The sequence below is a fragment of the Mesoplodon bidens genome (assembly GCF_964165515.1).
Source record: "Mesoplodon bidens genome assembly, chromosome: 8".
Classification (NCBI taxonomy): Eukaryota; Metazoa; Chordata; class Mammalia; order Artiodactyla; family Ziphiidae; genus Mesoplodon; species Mesoplodon bidens.
The window spans coordinates 108,076,824-108,090,564 of record NC_138165.1 but is presented as its reverse complement, the minus strand read 5'-3'; positions in this window follow the sequence as shown (position 1 = coordinate 108,090,564).

Genomic DNA, 13,741 nt, shown 5'->3' with positions numbered 1-13,741 from the left:
AGGTGGAGGCGAGGCTGTCAGCCACAGAAGGTGGGGAGGGTGATGTGAGCTCTCTTCCCTCTGCCTGCTTTCCAGTCTCCCTCTAACACCCCATGGACAGAGTCTCCCAGGGAGAAGCTGGCAAAGCAGAAACGGGGCTTGCAGAGCTCCAACCGCAGAGCAGGGTACAGGAGGGATGCGGAGAGGAGAGACAATCGCTCCACCACCAGCCCACCTGCAATTTGTAATCCCACGGGAGCACCAGACAGGGACTAGAGAGCTGTAAGCTCAGGTGCACAGGGGTGGGTGCACAAGGCAGCAAAGGAAGCTTTATGTTTATACTCCACGTATTTATCATGTTTTAATTCTCTTCCACAACTAGCATACATTAGGACATCACTTTGTATTTACAAAAATTTCCTTTCAAAAACCTTTCTTACCTCTCTGCATATGAAAGCAAAACATGACATCCTGACACACCGAGAAAGCAGATACACAGGAGATCATCTCCTTAGACAACGGGTTCGGTGAGAATTCTTCCCTTCTGGAAAGTTCCTTTGAAAAACCACCCTGAGAGCCTGCACTCACAGGGGTGCTGTCCGCTAGCCTTGCTCCGCTCAGGGAAGTGGCCTGTGCCACTAACATGCTCAGCCCACTCCCTCCTGCCCCCGCAAGCTGGTTCCTGGCCCTGCTGTAAATCTCATTGAAGCATCCGTGGAATCAGTGGGCATCTTCCTCACCCTCCAAAGTGCCGGCTTGGTTGCCATGGCAACGCCCAGGCTGGGAATCAGGGTGAGTGGTCTCCATGAAAACAGCCCGGAGGTTAGGTAGACGGCCATGGAGATGCTCACACCTCCTTTCTTAAAAGCCCAGACACATATGGCCCCCAGGGGTGGATCCAAATCTGGTAGGTTGTGCTTTACTGCTTTATCGATGTGTTTCTGCTGCTGTGGATTGATTTTGCACCTGCCTTTGTCTTCTGCTTTAGCCGTTTTCTTCTTTTTTCCTCCCTTCCTTCCTCCCTCCTTTTCTCTCTCTCTCTGTCTCTGTGTGTCTCTCTCTGTCTCTCTCTCTCCTGTATGTCTCTTTCTTTCTTTCATCAGAAAAAGACTGGTTCACCATCCCCCCAGCCCTCCAGAAGACAACAGCATCAGTGTTTTAACATTCATCTCCATGTCTGCAGATTTACAGTTTCCATGATAACACAGGTGTCTTTTTTTTTTTTTCATAGCCCTGAAACCAGAGGCACTAACACATTAGAGCTGGTGGTGGGACATGAATTGTGGGCTCTTTACTTTTCAGCAGACTCCTCACTCCCTGTGTGTCTCAGACCCAAAATAATAAGTTGGCCCCCATTGCAGCCTTAGGAGCTTGAGTCAAGACTAGAAGGGCTGGAGGGGAATTCTCTGGCAGTCCAGTGGTTAGGACTCTGCGCTTTCACTGCCGAGGGCCCCGATAGGGTTCGATTCCTGGTGAGGGAACTAAAATCCCACAAGCCGCAAGGCACAGCCAACAAACAAACAAACAAACAAACAAAAAAGCTAAGCAAGACTAGTGGGGCTGGAAACATGTCCTGTTGGCCAGGTGCCCAGCTGGGAGAGGTAAGGGCCCTGCCCAGCCCACTTCTCTGGAACAACACGGGAGCCCCCAGGGAAAGGGCGTAATGGGTGCACTGGGAGGTGGGGGGCCTGTATTCTAAACGAGGGGACACCAGGTCCACTTCCAATGAGGCTACAAGTTTCAAAATGTTTTTCCTTCCCCCTTCCCAGCTCTCCCAGTCAGCAAACTCCTGGGGGAGGAATTCTGGAAAATTCCAGTCAATTGATGAAATGCCCTTTTCACCTCTCTTCAAGGACCCCTTCAAGTATATTCAAAGCCTAAAGAGGTTTCCATCCTGGGGTAGCAGCCGACCCCTGAATCCTGCCAACCTCATGCCAGAATTCCCGGGAAGCTCTGAAGGCCCGTGTCCCCAAGTGTCAGGGACACAGTGAACTGCCAGCTGTGGGGAAGGCTCCCCCACAAGCCGGGGCCCCCCAGAGTCCAGACGGGCAGGGTGTGAGCCCCAAAATATTGAAGAATGATGACAAATGCTAAAGAGGGCTACCACACTTGTGTTATATTTTTAAGGTTTACATTGAGCAAATTAATGAGTTTAACACAAAAATACAATTAAATTATTCACCTAGTAAATACAGAATTTATTTTAAAATTTGAAACACACAGCTCGATGGGCAGTGTGACCAAGTGACTGCACGGGCACAGTGTCCTCCCCTCTCTCTGGCTCTGCAGGCCTCCACAGCCAGGTGGGCGTGTGACCTCTGGCAGGAAGGGAGTCCTAAGGTGAGGCCCTCTGTGCCCGTGGGGCGGGGCGGGGGCCCTGCTATCTGCCTGCATCCCCGTGTGGTCCCTGCTCACAGCCACCGCCAGCGTTTAAGGCTCCAGGTCGGCCCCAGGGATCTGCCTTTCAGGGATGCCCCTTGTAGTATTGCATCCTGGCTGTGCTTGGCTTAATCTCTGAGACTTGCCTTTATGCCTTCTCTCTGTGTAGAAACTCACGAAAGGAACAGATTTCAGGAAATTCAAGTTCAATGCGCTGTGAGTCATGGAAGTGAGAGCCCTTGCCCACAAACCCCGCTCCCTCTACAGACGTACAGCCCTCGGCGCTGTAGCTGTCATCTCTGGTCCCGGGCTCCCTTCCAGGACGAGCAGAGGCCACATGGGGTCAGCTCTCAAACAGACAGCCCTCGAGGAAGCACTGCCTCGCGTCTGCTGGAAGGGGCCCTAATGGTTCAGAGGCGATGCCCCGGGACCATTTGTCACGCCCGCCACTTGAGGAGAGCAAAGAAGGGCGAGTGAGACAATCTCTGCATCCAGAACATCACTGCCCCTTGTGGTGATTCCAGCGCCGGCAGCCCAGCTCGTGAAGAGGAGAGGACAATCTGCTTTGTGATCCAGCCCCCTCTCCAGCCGCAGCCCCGCCCTCTGCACTCCGTCCTCTCCATGCAGGGGACGTTTGTCAGTTTTTGGTCTCCCCACTGCTGAACTCTTTCCCTTTGTTTGGGAAATGTCACAGCGTGAGGATGGGTAGGAACTGGTACCCACCTCTCACTGAAGGATCCCCCAAGTCTGGACGCTTTCTCCCTGCCCTCCCTGGTACGTGGGCTCGGGCACGAGATGGGGGCTTGGTCAATTCCATGTCCCAGCCCAGGCTTCCCTCCGCACAGGGAGCAACTTGGCAAAGGTGCCCTTCCTCTAGACAGGCGGACCCAGGCCAGGGAGCCAGGCTCGGCCAAGGGAGCACAGGCACCAGAATTTGACTGTGGAGCAGGTGACCTACCCCCAGGAAGCAGCACTAGGATCCGGTCCAGTGCGTGGCCCCCAGGGTCCAGTGATGGTGTTCCTTGTGGAAGCATCCATCATCTATCCATGATAGCACCCCCCTCCCCGGGCTATTCCTACCGTGAGGATTTGGTCGTGGTCTGAGCCTCCAGGCCCCTGAACTTCACCCAACCTGGGTGTCTTTGATTCTCTGAGACCACACGGTAACTTTCCAGGAAGCTCCCTTTCTGCCTACAGCACCAGAGTCAGTTTCTATGGTTTGTATCCAAGAACCCTGGCTGCATCCCACCCTCAGAGCACCAAACTCCTGCTTATCTCTTGCCCGAGGCCTTTGCACTTGCTCTTCCCTCTGCCAGCAGCACTGTTCCTCTTGCCCCCCAGCCTGGCTCTCACCTCCGCACCCTCAGCCTCACCTCACTGACCCCCACATCTCCCAGGTGTCCCCCGGCCCAGCATATGCCAAATGTAATTGTCTGGGCACCAGCCTAAGCTGTGCTGAGACCCTGAGCTCCCGAGGCCGGGTTGCCCATTTTCACTCTCTCGGGGCTTCAGGGCCCAGCACATTCCCTATAGGTGGCAAACATCGGTGCCCTGTTGCAGGAAAAACCTGGATCACATCCGTCTCCAGCAGGTTCTCTTGCAGATTTGCCCAAAGACGTTTCTACCTTACTTTGAGTTTCACATGACAGGGGAGTTTTCACCACTTGAGTGACAAGTGAACTTGGATGGGTGCTTTGTGGCCAGGGTCAGGCTGGTATTTTCCCAAGGGGCGTCTTTTGGGCAAGGGGTGAGAAGGCAGAAGTTCGCTCCACTTTCTCCCCAACTGGGAGAAAGCAAAAGTGTGGTTTTCCTGCAGCTCTTGAAACATGATGGCTACCCCTCTTGTCATCAGAATTTACCTCAATCCTCTCAAGGTTGGAGACTGACTCAGGGATTCAAGCACCCCAGGCTCAGAAAGCAGACATTACAATGGGAAGGAGAAAAAAGAAAAAGAAGTAGAAAACAGAAAAGACCAAAAAAAAAAAAGTGATGTCCTGACATTAGTAATTCTTTTAGTTAGTGTTTAAAACTATTTTGGTAAGTTGTTAAACTTATGACTGGTAGAATTAAAAAGAGGCTGCCTACCTTTATACTACCGTAGAATATTAAAGTAGGCAAAACATCATTTATATTGCAAAAGAAAACAAAAACTAACACTAAACACAATTTCTTTAAAAGGGCAACAAAATAAACAGGGCATAACTCAGATTTATTCCATATTACAGTAAGTGCACATGGATCAAATTTCCCTCAAAATGGCAAACTCAGATTGATTTTTTTTAATCTGAAGATATTTGCTTATGACACACCTAAAAATAGACACAGAAACGTTAAAAATAAAAATAAGACAAAGATATACTTGGCAAACGTGAATAAAATAGAAGCAGGAATAGAAGTGTTCAAAAAGAGGCAAAAGAGGATTCAGGGAAAAAGTATTAAATAGGTCAAAGATACAATTTTATATTTGTGAAAGATTCAGCATAAATTGGGCTTATGGTCCTGAATCTTTCTTCCTTTGTTTTTAGTGCCCTCTTGTCTTCTTGCAGACAATTTATTATTTGTCTTTCATAAATATGTTGCAATTCTCCCCTCAGTTTATCTTTTGACTTTTTTCAGATTTTTTTGACTTTGAAATATTTTGCCAGATTAAAAAAAATAAAGCCAAGCATATTAATATATTTCATTATGTCTTTTGGGTTTGTGTCACTCTCCGAAAGGCCTTCTTTGCACCAAAATTACAAAGGTAGAAACCTTTTTTCCTTTAATAATTCTAGGGTTTAGTATTTTACACTTAGATCTTTGATGCATCTGGAATGTATTTTGGTATAAAAAGTTAGGTAAAGGCATGGCTGTTTCCTCCAACACAGATAGGCAACTGACCCTATCTTTCCTTTGTTGATTTGCGAGGCCACTTTTCTCACACTCTAAATTCCTATCTGAATCTTGCTGTACTTCTGGAATCTCTGCTGTGTTAGTTGTTCATGGCTGTTTACATCTAAATAAATCATAATTCATAAAGCCAAGGGTTTAAAAACACAAGGTAAATTTCATGGAAGCCAGATTCTAGGGGAAACTTTTCATGCACAGCTATCGCTTTCTGGCAGAGCCAGAGTAGAAAGAGCATATTGAATAATTAGAATATGGTCGATTTTTTAAAATTTAAATAATAAACTATCATGTAACTACATTTCAAACTCTTTACCTACAAAGAATATACAAAGAAGCCCATATAAAAAGTGGCTACTTGAGGGGAGAGATAAATCAGGAACTTGTGATTAACATACACACAGTACTGTATGTAAGGTAGATAACCAGCAAGGACCTGTACAGCACAGGGAACTCCACTCAGTATTCTGTGATAACCTATATGAGAAAAGAATCTGAAAAAGAATGAATATATGTATATGTATAATTGGATCACTTTACTGTACACCTGAAACTAACACAACATTGTAAATCAACTAGACTCCAATAAAATTAAAAAAAAATTTAGATGGCAACTTGCTAACTACAAAGAGAGTATCATTAAAATTCCTGGAAGCAGAAATCTCATAGGTCCCGTCCCCTGACCACAGTAACAATTACCTTGTATGAGGTGATATCAGTAACAATGGTTAAACAAAAAAGATCATCCACTAAAAATATTAAATCCATATACTGCGTATGTAGAAAAGACACTGAGAACTCTAATAGCAAAATGATACTTTTCTATTTTTTTTTCTTCCCAATGGGCTTTACAGTCATTTTATCAAATTCTAAAGGATAATTGCAATGGGATGATGAAAACAGCATTAAACCTAAACATTAATTTGGAAAGAATTCACATTTAAAAAATGTTCTCTTCCCATCCAGTATAGGCTATCTCCGACTATTTTTTTCAACTTTCTCTTATATCTCTCAGTAAAGTCTTATCGTTTTCTTCATGTAGGTCAATACATTTTCAAAGCTAGCACAATTCCAATACTAAATTCTTACTAAGACAATACAGAAAAGGAAACTCTACACTCATCACATTCACAAATATAGAAGCCAAACTCCTAAATAAAATCCTAGCAAAAAGAATGAAGTGGTGTATTAAAACAAGAGCATAGCCAAACCAAATAGAATTTATCATGGGAATTTTATCATAGGGAATTTATATGAGTAAAGTTAATAGTTTCCTTTTTTCATTGCGTCTTATGACAACAGTTGTCGTTTTCTTCACTAAATTTGGAGGATGTATTGGAATATCTGGTCGTGGGGCCTATATACGGCTTACCCTAAGTTACCTGGGGCACTTCAAGGAAATAGGCAGTTATTCTCTCCAGAGTAGCTGAAACCGAGGTAAAAATAAGACATCGAAATGACTGTGGATCGGAAGAGATCTGCCATGTTATCAAGACAGCAGGAATGGTCCAGTGGTTAAGACTCTGTGCTTCGAATGCAGGGGGCATGGGTTCGATCACTGGTTGGGGAACTAAGATCCCATATCCCACGTGGCATGGCCAAAACCAAAAAACAACAACAAAAACCCAAATAGGACCCCCAAATCAGCAGGCCCAAGAGAGGAGGCTCGATTTGCAGGTACCAAGCTGCTCTCCCTGGGCACCAGAGGGCTGTCATCCATCAAGGACACTGTGACAGCTGCCTCTGAATGGCGCGAGATCTTACACAGACGCTGCTGATGCACAAATGCCCCGCCTGTCTCTGCCAGATCATCCCAGAGAAGGCAGCGGGGTCTGAGAGCCAAGCCCTTGTCAGACCCTCTGATGTCCTGGGGAGGGCTACCTCTGCTGCCCCCTGGTGGTCACCCTCCTGTGGGGTCACATTGAGGCTTTAGGCTGCCAAGCTGAGGCTGGTACAGAGATCTTCTATCTCAAGGAAGCTGTACCCCTGTCCACGGTCCCCTTCTGGGTTCACCGTATTGCTCGGGGCCCATCACAGGGTATCCGGACCCTTCCTGCTCCCACAGGACTCCTTCATTGCTAACTCCTCCCTATTTTCGGGAAACCCTCACGGGAAATCAAGGAAGATCCTTCCTTTTCTTCGACAAGGCCCAGGTCATTATTAGGTCCCCTTACAAAGAGTGAAAGAAAGGTTCGGATCTCCAAGAGATTTAGACAGAGGGTTTATCAACAAAGGCTCTTCATTTTCTACTCAGTTTTCTACTAGACAACTAGCAGCTATGTCCCACGTGGATTTCTGAGTCCTCTACTGGGGAGTTTCTATCTGAATTGCTCAGCTCAGGCTGTCACAACAAAACACCACAGACTGGGGGTCTTAAACAGCATATGTTTTCTCACAGTTGTGGAAGTCTCTGAAAATCCAAGATGAAGTGTCAGCAGGGTTGGTGTATGGCAAGTCCTCCCTTCCTGGTTTGCAGATGGCCGCCTTCTCACTGTGTCTTCACGTGGCCTTTCTTCTGTGCACAAGTGGAGAGAGAGAGACAGAGACAGAGACAGAGAGAGATATATCTCTGTGTCTCTTCCTCTTCTTTTTTTTTTTTTTTTTTTTTTTTGCGGGCCTCTCACTGCCGTGGCCTCTCCCATTGCGGAGCACAGGCTCCGGACACGCGGGCTCAGCGGCCATGGCTCACGGGCCCAGCCGCTCTGCGGCATGTGGGATCCTCCCGGACCGGGGCACGAACCCGTGTCCGCTGCATCGGCAGGCGGACTCTCAACCACTGCGCCACCAGGGAAGCCCTCTTCCTCTTCTTATAAGGACACCAGATTAGGGTCCCATCTTTATGCCCTCATTTAACCTTAATTACTCCTCTAAAGGCCCTTTCCTCCAAATACAGTTACATTGGAGTTTAGTGATTCAACATATGAACTGGGGAGTGGGGAACACAATTCATTCCATAACACCATCCTTTGACTTGTTTCATAAAATTAAACAGTAGTGGGGAGCTTCCCTCCCACGACCCTTGTATTAGGATCTTCAGACAGAAAGAGGTTTAGTCAGGATCAAGTTCTATGGCCACAGCCAGGTCTCAGCTTTCCATCTACTTCTCTTTGATGTATCTGTACTGGTCTTGTCCATCTTCTTACACCCACCACCTCTCACATACATATTTCTTCTCCACCTTTCTCTGCTTCCCTGGGACTCCCCAGGTCTCTGGCTTCTGATTGGATGCAGCCAGTGGGAAGCACTGGCTGAGGTCTGCAGAGGGCAGAAGACAGGTTGGAGTATTTATACCCCTCGCTCTCCCCGCCTGGCTGTGGCGCCGTAGGAGCTGGGTGCCTCCATGGTTGCAGCTCTGACCAAATCCCTTCCGTAGCTCCACATCAATCTGGGTTCCCCGCGCTCCTGGCTCCCTTCAGCCTGCTCACGCTTCTGTAAATAGTCCGTTCACCCACCCGCCTCCATCTGGCTGAGGCCGTTTCCTCAGCCGCTGGATCTCTGGAGGCTCATCTGCTACCTTTACTTTTGTCTTGGGGCTCCTGCTATGCTCACAACTGCAGCAGGTCAGCCTTTGGAAGCCTGGCCCTAGAGGAGAGGTTGAGAAACCTGCAGTCCAGCTTCTCGTCTCCACCCCTGGAACCCATGCACACCTTCTCTGCCAAGCTCAAGTAGAGCCCTCCCTCTTATCAGACCAATATCACAAGTCAGTGAGGATCCTGGGCTCATTCAGGAACTGGGGATGTGGGTGGGAGTGAACAAGGGTCCCTCTCTGTGGATGAAGAACCAGGAAAACAGAAATGCACCCCTCAAGCCGGCAACCTTGCTCTAGAATGTCAAGTCCCCAGGGAGAGCACAGAGCAAATGCAGAGTCCTGGATGAAGAGCTTAGGACAAGGGGCTTGGGTGTGGAGGATGAGACCTGGGAGCCTGGACTGCCCCTCTCTCACTTGCACGGGTGGGAGCACATCTCTTTACTCCTCAGCCAGTGATTCTTCTCTGTAGTCCACGGCTGGTTCTTCACTGAGCAGAGCAGCCTCATAGCAACCCTGCTGGAAAGCTCTATTCACGGGGTCTGATCACGTAGATAAAACACTTTCTTTGTTCAAGAAATCCATTTTTCAGGACTGTAAGCGCTAGCCCCTCCCCTTCCGCCTCTTTTTATTTCTTGATGCTTTTCTTTTTCTGATTAAATGTTGTCATCTTCAATCCTTTAACCTTTCTTTGACACCTATTTGTATAGCACTTGAGAGCAACGATGGGGGGAAGAAATACCTGAAAGACAGAAACACGGATCTCTTTTCTCCTAATTATAATCACTCCAGCGTTCTGGACCTCTTGGTCCAGAATTCCAGGGGGGTTAAAAATAATCTGTAAGTCTAAGAACACATTTGACTTGCCTGTAACCATTCCAGCAGCTGTCTCACACTTCCTCCCCTGCTGTCCTAACAGGGGTGCACCTGTTGACATGGAGATAGATCAAAGGTCCTGAAAATGTAAATTGCTCATGCCCGGAGACATCTATAACGTAGCCTCTTCTTTCCCTTTTTTATCTAATATTTTCATTTATTTTAAGGTCCAAACTTATTTCTTTATATCCATGAGCTAAGATGGCCAGGTCCCTTCTTTCCTTCCGCCTTTCCTGATCTTGCCAATTGCAGAGTCCACCTCCAGGGTCTCCTTCCTACATCACAGAAACACTACTGAGTCAGGACCCCTTTGAGAATCCAAGGAGAGTGATAGGTCCTCTCTCCTGAAATATGAACACCCAAAACTGAATTTCCATTCCATCCCAGGGGCTCATGGAACTGTGATGAAATCTGTCCCTGGGCCAGCGAGAGTCTGATTCTCTCAACGTTGTCAGATAATGACCTGGATCAGAATCCCCTGAGGTGCTAGTGAAAACATGCCTGTTCCCAAACCTGAATGAGAATCTTTGGGATAGATGCCAGGAATCTGGATGTTTAGTAAGCATCACGGCTGGTCTCTGTTTACAATGAACTTTGAGAGACATTGCTAGGGTCCCATCTACCCCCAAATCCCTGAGCTAATCTGATTCTTTCCCAAACTATTCAAATTACTTTACACTGAACAGATCCATCCAGGCCCACACCATGTTTTACCAGTCAATACATTCTTAGTTTGACCATAGCTATAGATGGAGAATTTGGATTATCCAAAATCTTATCTTCATTATTCTCCAGATCAATGACTTTAGTGTATTTTAATGTCAGCTCTTAAGTATGAGGTTTTTGCTCTTGAAAGGTAACATGTCATTTGGACAGCTTTTCTTGGAGCAGCTTTTATATTCGAGATACAACAGTAAAAAAATGACAATTAACTTCCCATTAAGAGTGCAGAGCTACCAAGACCTCAGCTACCAGTCTTATTTTGGTTAACATGGAATACTATCACCTTCTAAACCACACTCATTCTATTGCAAACAGTAGTATTTATAGCTTACTTTAAGTGAAAATTTTAAACAAACTATTTAGGCATAGAGAAAACCCACTGAAATAAGACCCTTCAGATTTTTTCCAGTGAACTACCCTAGTAGCGTAGGAGAATCAACATACACCCCAGGGGTCTGGGATCTGAAGGTGCTGCTACAAATGGGGAATTTCTTTCAAGTACTGTGTTTGACCATAAGAATTGATGAAATTTTTGCATTTCCCAATATAACTTATTTATATTAAAAAGTCATGTGTTTCCCCTCAAATTTTCAAGTAAAATCAATGTGTCATGAAGGTGTTTCACATTTATTCAGACTTTGTATACTTCTAGGCACACTTTTCATGTGCCATTTTAGAAATCTGACCTTATATCCTTTATATTTCTGCATATTTTTTAATTGGTAAAATTGTCTTTATTCAATGATTGTATATGTAGAAAATCCTTAAAAACTGACCTAAAGACTATCAGAAGTAATAAGTGAATTTAGAAATGCTACAAGATACAAAGGCAATATACAAAACCAACTGCATTTCTACATATTAACAATGAAGAAGTAGACAATTACCTTTTTTTTTTTACTGGTTAAACAGATTTAATCACCTTTATTCCCTATTAGAATAAATTTTTAAATACACTACTTACCAATTTACCACCATATTTGTTTCCAGCCAAATTCTGGCCTGAACAATAACCCAGTATTAATAGCCCCCATGCACCACATTCTTACTGGATGAAGCCCTACACAGGTAGGCAGGACTCTTCTCCTTTGCTCTCTCCTGAGAATCGAGCCAGACACGTAGTTAACGCTCAGTGAATGGATAACAACACGAATGCATGAGTTACCATTTAGTTGAATTCCCTTTTCAATCATTGGTTGAATCATTGGTTGTTGACCTCCATTCACCCTCCAGCTCCACGTGATTTGTTTTAAGAGGATCTAGCAGGAAACGTTGACAATGGCATGGCTCAACGAAGCTTTGGTTCTTCCTGTCTCTGAATCCAATTTATTCTGTTCATAGCATGGACAGTCATCACCGTCTGTTCCCTCACGTTATAACTGCTCAAGCAACTCAGGTGTGGAATCAGTTAACATTTCTGTCACTGCAAAGCTACATTCTTCACTTACGTGATGACTTTCTGCAGAGGTTGACCTCTTTCCTCCACCAGGGTGCTGAGATGCTAAATGCAGGATGGCTGCTGCTGACCCCTTCCTTAGCGATGTTTCTAGTGATACTGGAAGTTGCTCGATGGATTCATGGGAGTCCTTCTGCCTTGGACACTGCTTGTTAATACGAAGGAAAACAGCTGATATCATTCACCTGTGAGTCCTTTTGATACTGGGTAAACAGTTTTCAGTCGATCATTCAATATAATTCTTTTGTGAAATACCTGGGTGATGGGTTCTAGATGAAGATGGTGTACGGTCTTTACCTTCCAGGCATTTACAGCCTAGCAGATGAGCCCAGTCTAACAATAAACCTGAAAGGCTTTAAGAACATCAGCTGTGTATTTATAACAGAAGAATGTTCTCTCCTTCAGTCTTTTCATTATTTATTTTATTTTATTTATTTATTTTTTTATTGAAGTATAGTTGACTTACAATGTTGTGTTAGTTTCAGGTGTACAGCACAGTGATTCAGCTCTCTCTCTCTCTATATGTGTGTGTGTGTGTGTGTGTGTGTGTGTGTGTGTATAGATATTCTTTTTCAGATTCTTTTCCCTTATAACTTATTGCAAAATATTGAATATAGTTCCGTGTTATTTGGTAGATCCTTCTTGTTTATCTATTTTAAATGTTAATCCCAAACTCCTAATTTATCCCTCCCCCACCCTTTCCCCATAACTTTGTTTTCTATGTCTGCGGGTCGATTTCTGTTTTGTACACAAGTTCATTTGTATCTTTTTTTTTTAGTGAAGTAAGCCAGACAGAGAAGGACAAATATCATATGATATCGCTTCTATGTGGAATCTAAAAAAAAAAAAAAAGATTCTTCTGCCTTTTCAAAATGGCACATCTCACCACTGTGCAGACATAGCCTCTCCTGGCCTTTTGCTTTTCCTGACTTCCGGTTTCTGCACTCTCCCCGCCCGCCCGCATCCCCTCGCCTCTCCAGAGCATCCCTTCCCTTCTGCGTGCCAGTCGGAATTCTCCCTTCTTCTCTAGACTATTACATTCTCTTAATTTATTTTTAATTTTTTAAAAAAATTTGCAATCTGTTGGGTATAAAGGAAACAGATTGGATGCAAGGAACTGTGTAAAGCAAGATGTTAGAAAAGCGCTGCTCAGGGATATTTTGGGATAAGAGTAATGAGAGTAGGAAACCCGGATTGAGTCCGGGGCCTGGGCCACGCCCTCTTCTAAACTCTGTTTGGGGAATAATTCCTGTGATTCACAAAGGGGCCACATGGGGTAGACATTAAGGTTACAGAGGAGGAAACCGAGGCAGAGAAAAGCGAAGTCAGTATCACCCAGGGCAGAGCGAGCACCCTCACTACAGATGTGAAGCAGAGTCTACCTGGGAAGCTCTCACTGGCCGCCCCCCCAAAAGCCACTCGGTGGCCTGCCCCACTCCTGCGGCTACAGCGCCTTCTGGATACTTTCTTCATCCAGTCTTCACAATACCTACAGGGTGTAGGAATAACGGTGCACTTTTTTTTTTTTTTTTTTTTTTTTTTTGCGGTACGCGGGCCTCTCACTGTTGTGGCCTCTCCCGTTGCGGAGCACAGGCTCCAAACGTGCAGGCTCAGTGGCCATGGCTCATAGGCCCAGCCGCTCCACGGCATGTGGGATCCTCCCGGACCGGGGCACGAACCCGTGTCCCCTGCATCGGCAGGTGGACTCTCAACCACTGCGCCACCAGGGAAGCCCAACGGTGCACTTTTTACAGATGAGAAAAATGACCTTGAGGGTGGTTAGAAAAGTTCTCCATAGTCACAGAGCCAGAAGGTAGAAAGAGAATCCAGGATTCCAGCCCCAGTGTATCTCCAGAGCCCGTGTTCCTGACTGCTCGGCCCCAGGGTTGACATGCATGTGTGTGCGTGTGTGCATA